Below are 17,010 nucleotides of genomic sequence, written 5' to 3' on the forward strand. Positions count from 1 at the left end.
AACTATAAGTTATGATCTTATTCAGTCATCTTTAGAACTGGTTTTTCCAGACTTTTTTTTTTAAGAGATTAAAGGTTTTTCTCTTTGCTTTTCCTGTTTCATAAAAGTCGTGAAAATACATCATGTCACATGTGCCTTTTAAAATTTTGGATTTTCTGATTTAGCATCTTCATTCTGATATATCTGGTCAAAGTTTGGAGGAGGCGGGGAGTGGACTCTTGGGACTTTTTCCTGTTTCTGAGTTGGTCTCAGAGTAATGCAGGGTTTTTTTATTATTATTATTTTCTGGAAATATAAATACAGACAGGTAATACACCTATGGAGAACTAATATCTGTCTATAAGAAGGTGAGTAGAAAAAATATGTATTCTGCAGAACTAGAAATATTTAATTTACATTTCATTCTGCATTTTGAGTTTTAAGAAGTGATAGGCTGAGCCGCTGTTGCAAGCTTCTCGTTACTCTGATGTTTCTAAGGTCTCCTTTCCATTACAGTCAGGCAGACTTGCTCTACATTCAAGTTGCTAATTCTTGACACACTGGATATCTTCCTGCTCATTAAAATGTATTTATTTTTTCAGTGAGAATAGCTTGCTGAAGGTACTTCTTTTGATCTTTGGTAATGTCACAGACTCAATAAGACTGCTAGCATAAAGTGGTGTTTATCTCATTTTGGTTTTACATCCACCGTTAATTGGACCTGAATAATATAACCCATTGCAAAAACTGGTTTTAGTTTGCTAGGTCTCAATGTGATGTCCAGCAAGGTGCAGGTATTATTAGCGCCTGGAAATTGTTCCCTGGCTGTAATTGGAAGGCGGCTTCATGTGTTTCTGTGATTTTATTTGCATCTACTGGGTTTTAGGCCTTTAAAATGTAGGGGGGAGGGGGAAAGGTATAGCGAGAAGTGCAAAGTTTTTGCAGAATATAATTTTGTTTTTGAAGCTTGAATTTGTAATATCATTTGTGTTTCTAGGGCAACAACTTAATGTAATGCAGATCAGCAGCTGAAATACTTTTCCTAGCAGCTGCAGAGTGAAGTTAGCAGGACCTACGATCTGTTCTGCAGCTGATACTGGGAGCTTTGTGCCTGATGGGGGTGGTGGTTGTCCTTCCGCTCCCCTTTGTGGCTGGTGTCCTTTTGGGGGTGCAGCAAGCAGCTCTGAGTGATGCTTGAGTGATCCTCGAGAGAGGTTGTGGTACAGGATGCTGCAAGTTCAGGGAAGTGAATAAAACCAGATTTCCTCTAGCTCTGTCTTAGGGAAAGCACTGAAAGGGGGGAGGAGGTGACAAAGTGAGCTTTCTCCAGCAACTTGGATTGTAGAGGAATGTGAAACTTCACAGTTTTCTCCCATCTCGCTCTTGAAAGTTAACACAAGAAATAGATAGGACTGGGAGACAGTTTTCTGACAGAAATCCCAGAACCTTCATTCCCAGAAGCTGAGATAGTGACAAGAAGCTGGGTACTCAGCAGGGAGTTACCCGAGAATTTTGTTGACTGAGTTAAATCCTCCAGCAAGCAGGTGTTGGGTAAATGTTTTGATTCTTTGCAGTGTATATTTGCATATTTGAAGCTTTCTGGTACTTAGACTCATTTTAGTTTGCCCAAATCTTAAAAAGAGCAAACCAGCAAGGCCCTTAGTTTTTGTGGGAACCTGTGTAGTGGTTTGAAGACCCGCATGCCCTAAGCTGGGCTCCGCAGTGCGAAGTCTGATACATCCTACCCACGTCTTGGGAGGTGATGTACCTGCAGGTCCTGACCATTGGCACCTTATGGATGGCTATAGATAGGTCACACCTCAGACACTGTGAAGGAACTTGAACTACTGCTGTCTGGTCATCTCCAACCCTGAATCTCTTTTGTGCCCACACCTCTGATGGCCCTCTTTAGCATGACTTGTACCCTACTTCGTGGTCAGGCTGGGCGGGTGTCGATGCAACAGGTCAGGCTGGAGCAACAAGGAGCTCTGGCCCTGGCGGAAGTTCTTATGAAGCGTTTTAAAGGCTTGATGGAAAATGAGGATTTATCTGTAGTGATGTTTTGATTATAAAGGTTACTTTTTCTTCTTTATGCAAATATGCCTGGGGAGGGGTGGCAGTCGGGGTTAGAGGAAGAGAAAACATGCTGAGAGAGTAACACTTGATGCCTTGAAGCATTTTTATTTTCTTGACAAAAAAGCTTTTTCTGTAAATTTTTCAATTTTGTCACTTCTAATTTGCTGGGATCGTGAAGGATGATAATATGCTCTCTGTAACCTTCTTTGGTGTATTTTTGTCTGGTACATGAATAGATTCCTCAGTACTTGAGGAGAAGCAAGTCCCAACTTACTAGTTGCTAATCAGAACGTGAAAGTGGTGGGTTTTTTCCCCAAAAACTGTAATTCAAGGTTATGCATGTGCAAAAATAGCTTTAGGCTACGACAAATATTTTCTTCAGCAGGTCTAGCTCATTTTATTGACATACTGTTTTGTAAACTGCGGGTGACTCACATTGTTCTCAACCAAAATAACTTGCATCAATCAACATAAGAGGGTAATTAATTTACATATTTTCATTGTGGAAGTATTCTGGACTTTTTCTATTGTACAGTGCTAGACTTGAGAGAGGAAAAGTGCAATAACATTTTAGGTTTGTAGTTTGTTTTTAAGATGTTCTTCACTTCTGTTTGTTCTGGAGAAAGTGTTGTGACCTTCTTAAATTTGAGCTTGGCATAGCATTGAATGAAAATAAAGTGAGACTTAGGAGTGAAATTGTATTTTGCGATTGCGTTGCGCATCAGTACAGCCTTAATGAGATGAGGAGAGGTTGGCTATGGCATGCTATAGCAAAATGGAGTCCAAAACACTTGTCAAGAACAACTGCAAGAGTTTTAACTATCTCCTTTCTGTATGAGAATCAAGCCAGCAGAGGAGTCTATGGGAGCTACGGAGTCTCATGAGTTTTGCCAGGGGTGTGCCTAGCACCTCTGTGTTTGCCAAAGATGAAAGAATACATGTGCAACATGTTTTCTTTGAATAGGTAAGTGCTGGCTTCTGTTTGCATGAGGCACCAGAAGGTCTCAGAGCCACCTGAACTTTGCTAGCTCATCGCTAAAGTGTAGTTAAAAGTTTCTGAATCTGATGAAACGCAGAGCGCAGTGTGGTTATCGCAGTGTGGATGGATGGACCGGAGGCAGCTTTTGGGGTAGCATGAACTTGTGTCTCTGAAGATGTAGTGCGATGCCTCATCCTCTCCTCCTCTGCACCCTGAATATGCTGTGTATATGACTTACTAATAGCTGCTTTTCTTTTTGCTTTATTTTTTTTCCCACCTCCATAGGGTAATGGAGCAGTGAGGCAAGACGCTCGGAGCCTCCATGTAAAGCAGTGCCATACACAGGCTATTCTGGTAAATTGCTTTACCATCGCTAAGAATAAAACTTCATATTTTTAAACCTGAGACAATGTAATACAAAAAAGTCTTTCTTCTTTTTACATTGTGCATTCTCTGTTACCAGTGTATTGTCCATTGGCACTATGATCTTAATTCCTCACTTTTAAGCACCACCTGAGGGGGTATCACTGGAGATGAGAAAGCTGCTCTCGGAGGCAGGGCATTGGGTAAGATTTGCCTGACATCAAGTAAGGATATATTTTGGGAAAAGCAAACAAACAGTGTTTCTCACTGTTTTCATTCTTTAAACAAGATTCCTGATGTTTTTCTGTCCTCAAGTAAAATATTTTACGTGAACAGATAGCATTAAGGCTGATGGTGTTGGCCATTCTTGCTGGTGGCTTTCTGATAGCAAACGTCGCATCACCTGTGCCGATCTGTTACTCTCCTGCAAGTGAGACTGCTGCTGTGATTAAGCTATTGCTGCTGTAGAGACAAGGGCTGGAATAGGATTTTCTGTTTTTGAGGTCTAGTCCTGAGATACAAGGTCTGGATGTAACTGAGGTGCAGAGTGGTACTGCTGGTGCTGACCAAGCCTAACCAGCTTCTCTGTGATCGATACTGAGAAGCAGCAGGGTTGTCCCAGCTCACTGGTAACATGCCTAAGTGGCAGAGTATGTGCTGTGTCCTGCTTGCTTGTAATCCTGGGTCGCCCTTCTCCTGTGGCCATGCAGACCCCCGCTGCTTGGGTGCGGTAATGTTTTCAAGCTGGTTGTGCTGGGGATGGCTCGGGGCCCGTATTCTGTTTTCGCTCAAGCTGATAACCCCCCCACTTCCTAGCAAGGACTCAGGCAAAATCCAGCTGAATACCAATAAGCTCTCCAGAGCTTTACTGCATTTTTGCCTGGATACCTGGAAGAGTGGATGAATTTCCTGATTTGCTGACAAAGAATCAGAGAAGTGCTTGACCCAGCAAGGAAAAAGTTCTTGTGGTTACTTACAAAGAAGGTTATATAGACATATGGGCAATGTGACTGTTGGCAACTTGGCAAGTCTGAGTTAGTACCGGGTGCTCTTATCTGTGCAAACTCTGCTGGGATGTGTTGAGCTGACTGCAGAAATAAAGTTGCGCTTTCAGTAACTTGCATAGATTGAAATCTGATTTGACTTTGTACCAGTCTGAATGCACTCTGCATTTTTTCCTTTCCATGAAATGAGAAGTGTCAGGGTACTGCAATTAAGATGCCTTTATTGGCTCAAGCACATTTTCTCATCCCAGTTACTTTGAATCAAGTGGTGCAGGGGCTTGAACTGGGGCTGTCCATATCCCAAGTCAGTACATTTCTCTTTACTCTGTTTAATTGATGTGATCTGCAAGCAAAAGAGAATTTGTGAGCTAATCTAGTGAAAGCCTTTCCTCAGAGCTTCAGTTTTTATTCTCTTCCTAGAAGACAAGTGATGGTTGCAGTAGATGGTGCCAAACACAGGGACCCAAACAGTTACACCCACGCTGGTGGGGACCATGTACTCCTAACCTTGCTCTTTGTAATGACTTTATGCAGTATGAAAATCCATAAGTATTTTATTTTCCTTTGAATTTAAGGAATTATCTGATCAGCTCTCTGTCATTCTGAGGGTGTCTGAATGCAGTCTGTATTCCTTTTCCATCTCAACTCCTTTTAAAAGCTTCTGACTAGTATCCATTGTCCTGGCAGCATCCATGGGCTCTTTTTGGAGAGCATGGAAATGACTGAGGCCCCAAGCCAACTCATGCAATGCTCACTGAGCGTTGTGAAGCTTAAATAGGCATTAAGGCTGGAGTTGGGTTGCCCAAACAGAGATACCTACTGCCATGTGAGGAGCTTTAGGGTAGCACATCATTGTTGGTACGGAAGGACATGGATCTCTCTTGCATCTTGGAAGGTATCTTAAGATGCCACCATGCCCCAGTGCTTGGACAACTGAAGCTCTTGTATACTTCTATTAATTAGGTGATAGCTTGCTATGTGAGGAGGAAAAGCAATCTGTATTTTAGTGCGCTGTGGTGCTTCACAAGTTTTTATTCTGTACTGGCAAAACAGAAATTTATTTGATGCTGATCCATTATACTAGTTCAATATATACATTACTAAGGAAGTTGGAATAATTATTTTTTTTTTTAGGAGAAAGTGCAATAAAGACAAGTTGAAAGGTAGCAATGTATTAAAACAAATTTGCTGTATAAATCTCATTGGGATGTGCTTGTGTGTAATTCTTCAGTAGTGTACCATTGCGGCAGGACAGGGGTTTGACATTATGCAGGAGTTAGGTGTGCATTGACAGCTTCCACTATTTTAATTTGCTTTGCTGTCATGTTTTGCAAACTTATCTCTAGTCTCATGCTATCTGGTGCATTTAATAACTGGATATTGTTGAAATAAATCTTAGCAAAGGAAGCTGGAAAACATAAATGAAAGGAGCTCAAACACTAAATGAGAGAAGAATCTCAGTTTCTTTTTCCTTTGCCTTTTAAAAAATATTAAAAATCTTTCTGCTTTAATCTGGGACTGAATGCAGGCAGTTTGCATCTGGCCCTATGAGAACACATCTCTCTGAACAGGTAGAATAGGCAAATAAATACAAATAGTGGCTTCGATTTTCTAATCGTCTTAGGTACCCAACTTGAGAGAACCTAAGCCTAACTTTTTCTTGGTTTTCTTATTTTGCTGAGCTTCACTGAACTCCTGCAGCTCACAGGGTCTACTTGTTTTCACCTTTCTCAAATGGCAGTATGTGTTCTCCAAATACCATTGTAAAAACATTTCCAGGCAATATTATGGTTCTTTCCTGAGGTCTAGACTTTTTTTTTCTTTTTTCCACGTTTGCTAGGTATATGTACAGACAAAAGATACTGTAGCATTTTAAACCGGTTTTATTGGATGACTCGTGCATATCTGAGCCCTGACGTATACAGGCGTGCCTTCAGATTCAGCTGAATTTAGAGCGCGCTTTGGTGTGTGAGCAATGTGGCTGCATGTCCCCATTCAAATCAAGGTAAACAGCATCCCCTGTGCTGAATCCCTCCTCATCACAACTCTGATGTGTTCAGAGGAGAGAGACAGGCACATCTGCCCCATGTCACATTCCCATCTGTGGATCTGTTAAGGGTTCCCTCTGCAGTGCAGACATGCTTTTAGGGTCTGAAAACCTGAATTGTAAGTGCTCAGAGTCTAGTTGTAGTATGGTTCTGAAGTATCCCTGAAATTTGTTGTCTTACCCCCTCTGTTTTTATTGTTATGGGGGATTCTGTTATCGATAGGGATTCAGTGTGCTGTGAAGGGGGGAAGCAGTAACTGTCACTGCCATGGAGAAGGGGGAGAAGCAAGAGTATCCGTATGGTACCTCCTGGGTGCAGCATGGACCACATTCCTGACCATGTCTGGTTGCTAGGACAATGTTCCTGTAATGCTTCGTGCAAGAGGGGAGGGTGTTACCATGCCCAATCCCCAGCAAGGAATCATGCTCAAAGGGCTGTTGTGACAAGTTCCTTCAAGGGTGATGTGAAGCTGGCTGCATTTCAGCAAATGCTGGTGCTGAGTGGTTCTTGTGTTGTGTATATACAGTTGCAGAACGTTTTCAGAACGAATAGTCCATGGCAAAGCTGTTTTAATGAGCTGGAATGCCAATTGTAGCATATCCTACCCAATCTGGCAGTGCTCTACGGAGCTGAAATACCTTCTTTGTTCTTAAAATAGCCCCCACTGATTCAGATTTTAATTGCAGATATTACAGCTGTCAAAGAAAAGGAGAGATGACCGGATGATTGTGTTGATAGTATAAATGGAAGCTGGGGATATGTTGAGTTCCAGCCTTTAGATCTTCCTTCATTCAGGCGCTATCGCAGATTTGCCTGTGTGCTGCAGTGATTACGTGGAACAGAGGCTCTCTCTAATGTTAAGATGACCCTGAAGTGCATTGTGCCTCATTATATCCACCATGTTGACTAAACTAATCTGACAATAAGCGTGTAGGGCTACAAGGTTTTCAGCACTAGTAATGGTAACGAATAAGCATAGGTACTAAATATGCTGGTTGAAGCCTGAATCTTGATAAATTGAGGTGGAATGTGCTAATGCACAGAGATTGTGATTCAGGAATTCAATTAAAAAAAAAAATAACCAAGGAGGTGATTAAAATAAAAAGAGTTGAAAGCCTGGGCACCAGACTGCATGTTTGCATTGCACATCAGTCAACGTCGGTCAGAGGGTGTGAGCTCTTCTGAGTAAGCGAACTGAATCTTTTCGGCACAGACATGTCAGGAGCAGCCATCAATGGAGCAGCCTGCCATCGTTGCTGTTTTACTTCATTACCTATTGATCGAGTTCTCAAGTTTTACGAGTTCATAAATCACCCTATGGAAAGAGGTATGGTAGGCTGGCTTTGTGTTGTATTTTTTCATTACTCTGGTGCCCAGGAAGATGGATTTTTGGCTGGATGGAAGAGGTGCCCGGCGGGATCCTCAGACTGCTGGAAAGCACTGTGAGTGTAGTGTGGCACCATCCACCCTAGCTGATTGCAAACATGGAAAGGAGAGCAAGAAATTGGGGAAAAGCCTCCAGACTGTCTGTAAAACAGTGCAATGCTAACTACACGGAGCGAAGCACTGACACTGCAGTAGTGTCTTTGAGACGTTCATTGTTTTGAGGAAGGGTAGGATTATAGGGGAGAGGGAGCTTTTCCCAACCTCAGGAGATTTCTGCAGGAAATGAGAGGTGTGTATGCATGATAGCACACCTTAGTGATCCTTTTGGTTCCCCAGTGTTGCTGGCATAGGAAGGTTTCCATTGCATCTTGTATGTTTAGTATTAATTACTGTTAGTTGCACATCTACACAATGAAAGCTCAAGTCGGGGGCTGGTAAGTGTTACACAGCAGGTCTGGTCCGTAGAGAAGTACAGGGCTTCCTTTCCCATTCCTGTTGTGGAAGGTAGTATCCTTCATGGCTGCTGAACGTTTAATTATGCCCTTGCAGCATTCTAATGTGCCTGGAGGGAGTTTGCTGGAACTTCACAACAACAACAAAAGCCAGAGACAAGATGGAGAATGTGATCTTGTTTGTGTGGTTTTCTTTGAAGTGCTCAGAATGGGGGGAGCAGATTGCTGCTTGAGTATCAGTAAAACTTTTTTTGTTCCGGTGCATATTACTTTGTAAATACAATAATAAAATTAATTTTTTTTTTCTTCTGCTATATGAGTGACAGGGGGAAATTCTGCTCTGAAGATATTATTACTGGCCTATGCATATAGCTAAATTAATTGCGTAAGCTAAATATAATGTTGGTAATTGACGGTGTCACATTCTCAGGGCATGAAAAAGAGGCGTGTGAGTGCTCTGGAGGCTCTGTGATGCCTGTCCTGGTGGCAGGATAGTTAACTTCCACTTCATTTTGTTCCTTGACACTTGGTTGTAGTGAAAGGAGAAACAAGATGAGCTTTCCTGTCTGAAATACTGCCTGTCTTACGACGAGTCTGTTAAAAGTGGAAAGTGGGATTGTTTTAAGGTTACAAGAGCCATTTTAGATACATTGTAGGCTCACCCGGGAGCACAGAACAGCAGAAAGAGCTGGTGCAGTGGTAGAGTATTACTGGCAATAATTAACCTTGAACTATCCTTTCTAAACGAAGTTTGCAGAATGAATGTGTATGTTTTCTAGCTGTCTTGTGTTTTGGTGGCTTTTTTTTTTTTTTTTTTAACAGCTTCACAGTAAGTTTCAGAACATTGCAGCAAGGCCTTATCCTGAGCATTGATTTAGGCAAATCTTTCAGTAGAGTTATTGGAGATTTCACTCCACTGAAGACATATACAAACCAGCATTTTATTAAAGATGGGTAGCAGGCATTGCTCACTTGTTTGCATATTGCTCCATATCCTTCTGAACACCATACGTGTTCCACTCATCTTTGTTGCAGGGAAAATGGGAGGAAGTACTTGGCATCTTATATTATTTGCACCACTTATGAGCAAGTGATTTGGAAACAAAAGCTTTGGAGGAGGCAATGTGAATGAAAATTGGGAGCTTAAGGAAATTTTCACCTGATGACCAAACCCTGTAATTTTGCAAGCCAGAAAGTAGGCGTCGTTTTTCAGAGAAACCAAAAAAAAAACCCCAACCCTACAGCCCACTCTCGGATAGAAGGGAAGTGAAAGTAATAATGAAAAAGCTATTTGTTGGTCTGTTGGTACCTGCATATGGAGAAGATTACTGATACTAGGTGGTATATCAGTCTATCAGGTGGAGGTGTAACAAGACCCCAGTGTTCTGGGAAGCAGACCTGAAGGAAATAAGGCACACTTGAATTTTTCATTTCACAGTGAGGCCAATTAACCATTGGGAAGAATGGATCCAGAACTGTGATGCATGGCTATCGCCTGCTTTCAAAACTGGATGCCTCTCGGAGCTCAATTAATGGATCCTGGTGCACTTGATCCAGGAGCCATTTGGCCTGAACTCGTTCATCGCCTGAACTGATGAGTCAAGCAGTGTACTCTTGACCTTAAATTCTGTGAGACACTTGAATCACTCTTGTGTGTGTATTTTCAATATATTCCTTTAAACTTCTTTTATAGTTAGACAATGGGAACTGTCTCATCCTGAGGAGGTGGTACATATTAAGGGATGAGTTTTGTCATTTTTTTCTTTGCTGCATTTTCCAATACTTGCTTGTCCCCAGCACGCTCAGCAGTACTGTTTGCTTTCCTTTTTGACCACCAGTTGGACTGCTGGTGCTATCCCTTGCATTATTGTGCTGGATAAACACTTGAGGTGCACTCTTTTTGAGGAGAAAGCATTCTGCATCCAGGTGATTATTTAATGCTAAGTGAGGCTGAAAAGATTAATCAGCTAATTATGTTAATAGCATAGTGGTTTTTTTAAGAAACAGATTGTGTAATACCAAGATAGTATTGCGCAATGAGTGCTTTTGCAGAAAAAGGAGGAAGAGTGCTCTGGGGGACTTCGCTACCTACCTCAGTAGGTATCAAACTATCAAAATATTAAAAATAGTTTTCAGTGCATTTGGAAAAGGATAGTTAGGTGCAATGTTTGGCATGCTCTCATAACTCCTTATGGCTCTTTCTTACTCTGTAATCATAGGAGGGAAAAGAAAAACATCTGGGGATCAATCTAGTCTTGTAAGACTGGGAGGAAACTTCCTTCATTATTCCCCTTTCATTTAACATTATATTATTTGGAGGCACTGGATGAGGCTTGCCTTGGAGGTAACATAATAGACCACCATTTGAACTGGTTTTTAACCAGAATAGACTTGAAGGTTTCCCTAGGGCTGCAAGGATACGTGGAAAATGGTAATGCAGAGAAACACTGTCATCAACCCTCAGGAAACGCTGGCCGTTCAGCTCATCCTTCCCATAGATGAATGAGAGTTGGGATCCAAAATAGCCAGGTCTCCCTGAGCCCGAGTTCAAACCTGCCCAGACAAAGGAGAGGCATTTTTGCTATGTAGAAGCTGCTGACACTGGTTGCAGTAGGAGCATGTCTGTGCAAACAGGCCGAGCTCACCCCCTCCAGCCCTGTGGACTTGCTCTGATCTGGAGGATGTATCACTGGGATAGCATGGCTCAATAACTGTCCAAAGATGTCCTGCTTGGAGGTGATGTGGGCTCAGAGGGTGTGGGACCTCCTGTACAGGACTGACCTCCTGGTGGCTGGAGGAGACTCAGCCGTCTGGTGTGAGCTCTTGTGCAGTGCAGATGCTGCACAGCTGATTTTGAGATCGTTAACACGGGCCCTCCGCCAACCTTGTCAAACTTGTGTGCTTGAAGTGAGGCTCCCAAATCCACACTGACATGCCTGTGAGGTTGTTTCAGAGCTGTGCTAAGCACCAGTGTTTCCTACTTAATTCTAACTGCTCAAATACTTGTTTATACCTGAGTTTGGCTGTAGGGCTGGCTTCTGCGGGACCACTATAAGCAACACACACCAATGGTCGTAGCTGGACCACGTTGCTTTGCCTGGTTGTGGCATTTATGGTGCGGTCATCTCCATGCCAGGCAGCAGGGAGGTGGCAGTGGTCTCAGCAGTGTAAAGGCAGAGAGGACATGCAAGAAACTTCAGTGCAGTCACTTAGGGAAGTTGTCCAGGCAGATCTTGAGGGGACGGAGGGAGAAATAGCAGTACTGGGGTTGTGGCTGGGCTGCTGGGTGAGCCTGCTGCTGTGCTGCCCAGGAGGGCTGCAGCTCTGACCCGTGTGGCAGAGGCTCACCGGCAGAAGGCATGGATGCTGGGGCAGTGGCTGCTGTTAGCCACACAGCGTGTGGCCACTTGAAATCCCTCTCGTCATCCTTACAGAGCTGAAATTCAGTGACAGTTTCACAATGGCAGGCACACTACCTTGCGTGGGGGAGGGAAAGTAGGTCACAGGCTGTCCTGGCGGCATTTATCTGTACGGCTGTAGGGCTATGTTGACAGCTGACGGCACCAAGAATCCAACCAGCCAGAATATGTTGCTCACCACTTTCCTTTGTGTCCCTTTTTTTGGCATAGGACTTGACTGGGGAAGAGATGCTTGAAAGTTTAGTTGACATCCCAGCTATTGTTATTAACATTTCAGCAGAGCCCAGAGGTTTTTGGTATGACTGGGCACCAGGTGTTGTGCAGGCTGTTCAGACTGCCCATGTACCAAAGAGTATATGCTTCAGGTGAATGAGTCAAAGCACTGATGAAGCACAAGAGCATTTAAATTTTTGGCTACTGAAGTGTGTGCTCATTATCTAGCCGCTTGAATTGCAGAAAGCACTTAGGATACTGATATAAGGCCTCCCGGCCCTAGAGATACAGACAGCGTAGCAGCACCTGCATTTCTGCAATGATGCTGTGTGGTGTGTGGACATCCCCTGCTCCTTCTTTTAATGCTGTGGTAGCCAGTGATCAAGGGTTGGGAGGAAAGCAAACAAAGTGTGCACTCGGCCCTGTAACATAAAGCTTGGGGTGTTCAATGAAAGGGGAGGTAAAGGATGAAAATAATTAAGAAACTACATGACAGAGTTGCCTTCAGCCATTGTACTGCACGAGGCTTTAACATGCCTGAAGTCTTGCAAAGACTGGGTTAATGCAGTTGTTACCCCGATAATTGGAGAAATATTTGGCAAACCCTTGGGGATGTGCAGCTGTAACTGACCTCTGCATTCACTCACGAGCGGTTGGAGCTGAGCAGAGTGGAGGATCTCCAGCCACCGTGTTTTTCCTTGTCCTGGCTGGAGCAGATGAAGTGTGTAGTGGCACAGAAGGATGCACAGAGCAGGCTCTCCGAGCAACAGCACTGGCCTCCCAGTATTTGTCTTGTTGAAGCTGGAATTTTGATGTTATATAAAACGTGGTCAGGGACAAATTCAAGTAGCTCTTCCATGTTTACTCAGTATTTTTCCTGATTAGTTCCTAGCTTCATGTGACTCAAATATGCAAACTACTTAAGAAATAAAAAGAAATCACCTTAACTGGCTTCCTGTGGGGGGTGTCACTGACTGTTCTGAGGACTGTCCATCACTTCTTAAAAAGTTAACTTAAACAAAACAAAACATTGTGTCTTTTTCTGACTGCCACAACTCTTCAGCTGTTGCTTAGCTACCACTTGGCAATGACCTTTCCCCACAGAAGTGATGTTGTGAGCCTCCAGGCTGAAATCACCCAACAAAAGGGAAGAGCATAAAACCCCTGGGTGAGGGTCACCCAAGATCTCTGCTCTGAACTCAATGCTTTCTGTTCCCACCAGGAGCTCCTGCATTTTATGCATAATTTGTCAAAGCCAGTAGTGATTTTGCATGATAGTCTGTGGGATTAGATCTTAAATGTAGACTGTGTGGTCTTTAATTTCCGAGCCATCGCTGCCTTACAGTTGGTTTCTCTGTGAAACTTCTGTGCCGTCAAGGTAAAAGCATCGCATTTCTGCAGGGAATCAAAGCCGTGTACTTTACTTTTCCCTAACATTTGGGCAGCGGCACTGAACAAGCTGCGCCTGGCAAGCAGCACGGCATTCCTTCAGTCATGTCCCAGGCATGGCTGGGTTTTGCTTTGCTGCTTCTTGCATCCAGAAGGGGACCCTCAGCGCTGGAGGGCACTGGCTGTGCAAACTACTGTCTTCTGCGGCCTGGAGGGAGCTCTGTGGGATTTTGTAAAGAGAAGGGCAGTCTGTTAATTTTTTTCCTTTTTTTTTTTTTTTTTCCCTATTCTCAATTTTGCAACTTTTTACATGCTGTAAGGTAGAGCTGAATACAAATACTGCTGGTTTTATCAAACTGGCAGGTCATTTTTAGAGAGAAAAAGGAAGTTACTACATCCTGCATGTTGTACATTCCATTCAAATTGTAAGTACCCGTGTACTAAGACCTCAAAGCTTGACTTTTTTGGTTTGCTTAATTTTCTCCTGCCTGTAACCATTCCAAGGTAGATTTGGCCTATCATGTGTACTTGATGCCTCTTGTTCTGTTGGACCATGAGCTGGGGAAATGTATGCCTGCCTTTTTCTGGGAGAAAGGGAGTGGTTTTGTTTTCAGTGGAATCCAAGTCTCATTCCCAGCCAAAGGCAGTCCAGCATACACAGGTATGTATGGTTGCAGAAGGACCAGTTGTTACGGACCCAGACAAGCAGCCTGTAAGTCAGTCAGGTATGTGTGGCAGGGAAGGCAAGAGAAAATGAAAAGACGGAGGCTTTGTCACGGCATTATCACAGCTTTCTGTAAGCCATCAAAGCAGAATTTCATAAAATGGGTGCCACAATCTACAGTATTTGTGTTGGACAGGTTGTGCAGAATCTGATGGCCTCCTATTCCGACATGATGAAGAACCACAGATTACAATGAAGTCAGTAAGAAATGGAATTTCTGTGTCTTTGAAAATAGAGTGATGAGTTAATAAACTGTTTGTTGGTTAAACATCATCCCTAAGCAAACCTGGTACTGTCAGGTCATTACAAAAATTGTCTTTCCCGCCATTCATGGTTGTTCTTGCTTCACTTACTTTACCTCTTTGCTGGATCCAAGCAGTAGCAACCTTTGCTGCCTCAGAGATTGACTGCAGTGAGTGCAATAACTGGTCCTGATCTAGCAAAAATAAATAAATACCTTATGTGATTATCGGAATTGTGCTAATGGAAGCTTGAGTGATGAAACCTAAGAAGAAATGCTTTGGAATTCATCAGGCTTTGTGCCAGTGTGAAAGATGCTGAACGAGAATAGTTAAAAAGAGGTGTCTAGTTAAGTTTTTGTGGGTGGATACTAAACAGTGTGAATAGTGGGGGAAAAATTGTCTTATTATCTTTGGGTAGTGCAATAGTAGTTTATTACAGGAAAGGGAGAGTCAGTGGAACAGAAGTTGTATCATTTTTCATATCCCCAAACTCTGACACTGTGCTTTTGCACTACAGTATTATTCTAATAAATCAAAAGGTGGGATCCCCAGAAGTTTTTGTGAAGGGTCATATTTTTGAAAGGAGGTAGGGTTGGGAAGGATGCAAAAAATTAAATACTTTATAAAGTTCCCGCTTGTTAAGACGCTTTGGGAATAGCATTAGGAGAAGAAAGCAGCCAGGTTCAAGTTCAGACTCTAGCCACAAGGTGCTTGGGTGCCGCAGTCTTTGATTTCTCATCTGCTGCATTACAGGTGCCCAGGACACGGAATGAGTCAGTGTTAGCTGAAATAGAATGTGTAAAACCTTAGTGCTGTGGTATCTGGGGGGAAATAATCTATAATATTGAATGGATGCCTGGTCACTTTCATTTATAAATGATAACAATAATGCTGTTGCATTAGAAGAGAACAGCAAGGATGCATTTCAGACTGTTTAAGGCTTGCAATGGCAGGCTACTGCAAGCTTCCATCTAGCCATAAGCCAAACCATAAGAGGGAAGAGGATCATGTCGGAAGCATGGCCTGTAGCCCTGACCAGTATACCTTGTGCCTCTGCACAGCACAACAGCAGCATCTCTGCTCTGCTCTCAATGAAGAGCTGCCCCCTGCCCTGCTGCCTGGGGGTGCAGTCTCATGTCTCCCTGCAGATCTGTTGTGGACACGTCCTTTGTGTTGCACTTAAATTTGTGTTAGTCACGCTATGCTCAGAGGAGAGGGGTGCGCTCCGTGGCTGGAGGAGCTTCCAGTTAAAGAAGAGTACAAGCCTGTGCAAGTGAGCTCAGTGGACGGTGAAGGAGGATGCAGGAGAAGGGAGTGCAGGGCTGGCAAATGTATGTGTTGCAGTTTCGAAGTGTCAGGTAAGTTTTCAGGCTTTCAGAGGGTAAACGAAGGTGGTGACTGGTAGTGCGTTACATTCCCAGCTGTAACTTGCTCTGTGTAACTGCCTTGGTAAATACATATCCCTCTCTGAGAGCTGGCAGGGAAGTGACCTGCCCTTTAATCTCAGTGTAGCAAAATACACAAGAGCAGTCAGAAACACACTGTAATTTCCCACCTTTCCTTACCTCACATTCTTGCACAGCTATGCTTTTAATTATATCAATTTTTTTGAAAACCTATAGATGCCCCCCAGTGATGCAGGGCTTAATTTTTCTAGCCTGAATCAATACTATAGCTATATGGAGAGTACTTCTGTCCTGCAGTACTGCTGGAGTGAGTGGGTTATCCACCAGGCTGGGATTCATCACGCTGAACATCAGTATTCATGAGATGGAAGTGTAGCATGAGCCAGGCACGCTGTAGCTTGTGGAGAGAGAGAAGGTTGGTACCCAGCAGTGGTTTGTCCCATCTTTTGAGGCAGCTTTTTTTTTTTTTTTTTTTTTTTAATATGGGGGGCGTTGTCTTCCTAAGGTTGCTGCTTGCTTTCCACTGATAAAGGTGGGAGCTTTCCCCAGGACCATTCTTCAGATGGGTTGATTTTAAATGAGAATAATCCCTCTCTGATTAAAAGCTGTTCAGGTCCTTGGTGTTAGTTTGAGCATCATAGAATCATAGAATGGTTTGGGTTGGAAAGGACCTTAAAGATCATCTAGTTCCAACCCTCCTGCCATGGGCAGGGACCTTCCACCAGCCCAGGTTGCTCCCAGCCCCGTCCAGCCTGGCCTTGAGCCCTGCCAGGGATGGGGCACCCACAGCTGCTCTGGGCAGCCTGGGCCAGTGTCTCACCACTCTCATAATAAATTTCCTCCTTATACCTGACCTAAGTCTACCCTCTCTCAGCTTAAAGCCATTCCCCCTTGTTCCATCACTACATGCCCTCGTAAAAAGTCCCTCTCCAGCTTCCAGGTATGTTGCCTTGAGGTATTGGCAGCTGCTGTAAGGTCTTCCTAGAGCCGCCTTTTCTCCAAGATGAACAACCCCCACTGTCTCAGCCTGTCTTCATGGGAGAGATGCTCCAGCCCTTTGTGGCCCTGCTCCAGCAGGTCCATGTCCCCTATATGTTAGGGGCCCCAGAGCTGGACGCAGCACTGCAGGTGGGGTGTTGTAAGAGCAGAGCAGAGGGGCAGAACCGGCTCCCTGGACCTGCTGGCCACACTGCTGGTGCAGCCCAGCATGCAGTTGGCTTTCTGGGCTGTGAGCGTGCATTGCCAGGTCACATTGAGCTTCTGGTCCACCAACCCTGCAGGTGTTTCTCCTCAGGGCTGCTCCCAATACATTCTCTGCCAGGCCTGTATT

General features: G+C 43.8%; 1 protein-coding gene across 11 annotated transcripts in view; it reads left to right on the forward strand.

The window, feature by feature from the left end:
• The window catches only part of FAT3 (FAT atypical cadherin 3), a 416,215-nt gene that overhangs the window by 16,699 nt on the left and 382,506 nt on the right, over window positions 1-17,010 (forward strand). Inside the window, exon 1 of one of the 11 annotated variants that reach the window (XM_080376581.1) lies at window positions 1-17,010. This exon is cut by the window's right edge and continues 36,014 nt beyond it. The exons of the other annotated variants lie outside the window; for them this stretch is intronic. The gene's annotated coding sequence lies outside the window, so the exon portion shown is untranslated. 11 annotated transcript variants of the gene reach the window in all.

Source organism: Falco punctatus (assembly GCF_963210335.1).
Source record: "Falco punctatus genome assembly, chromosome: 2".
Taxonomy (NCBI): Eukaryota; Metazoa; Chordata; class Aves; order Falconiformes; family Falconidae; genus Falco; species Falco punctatus.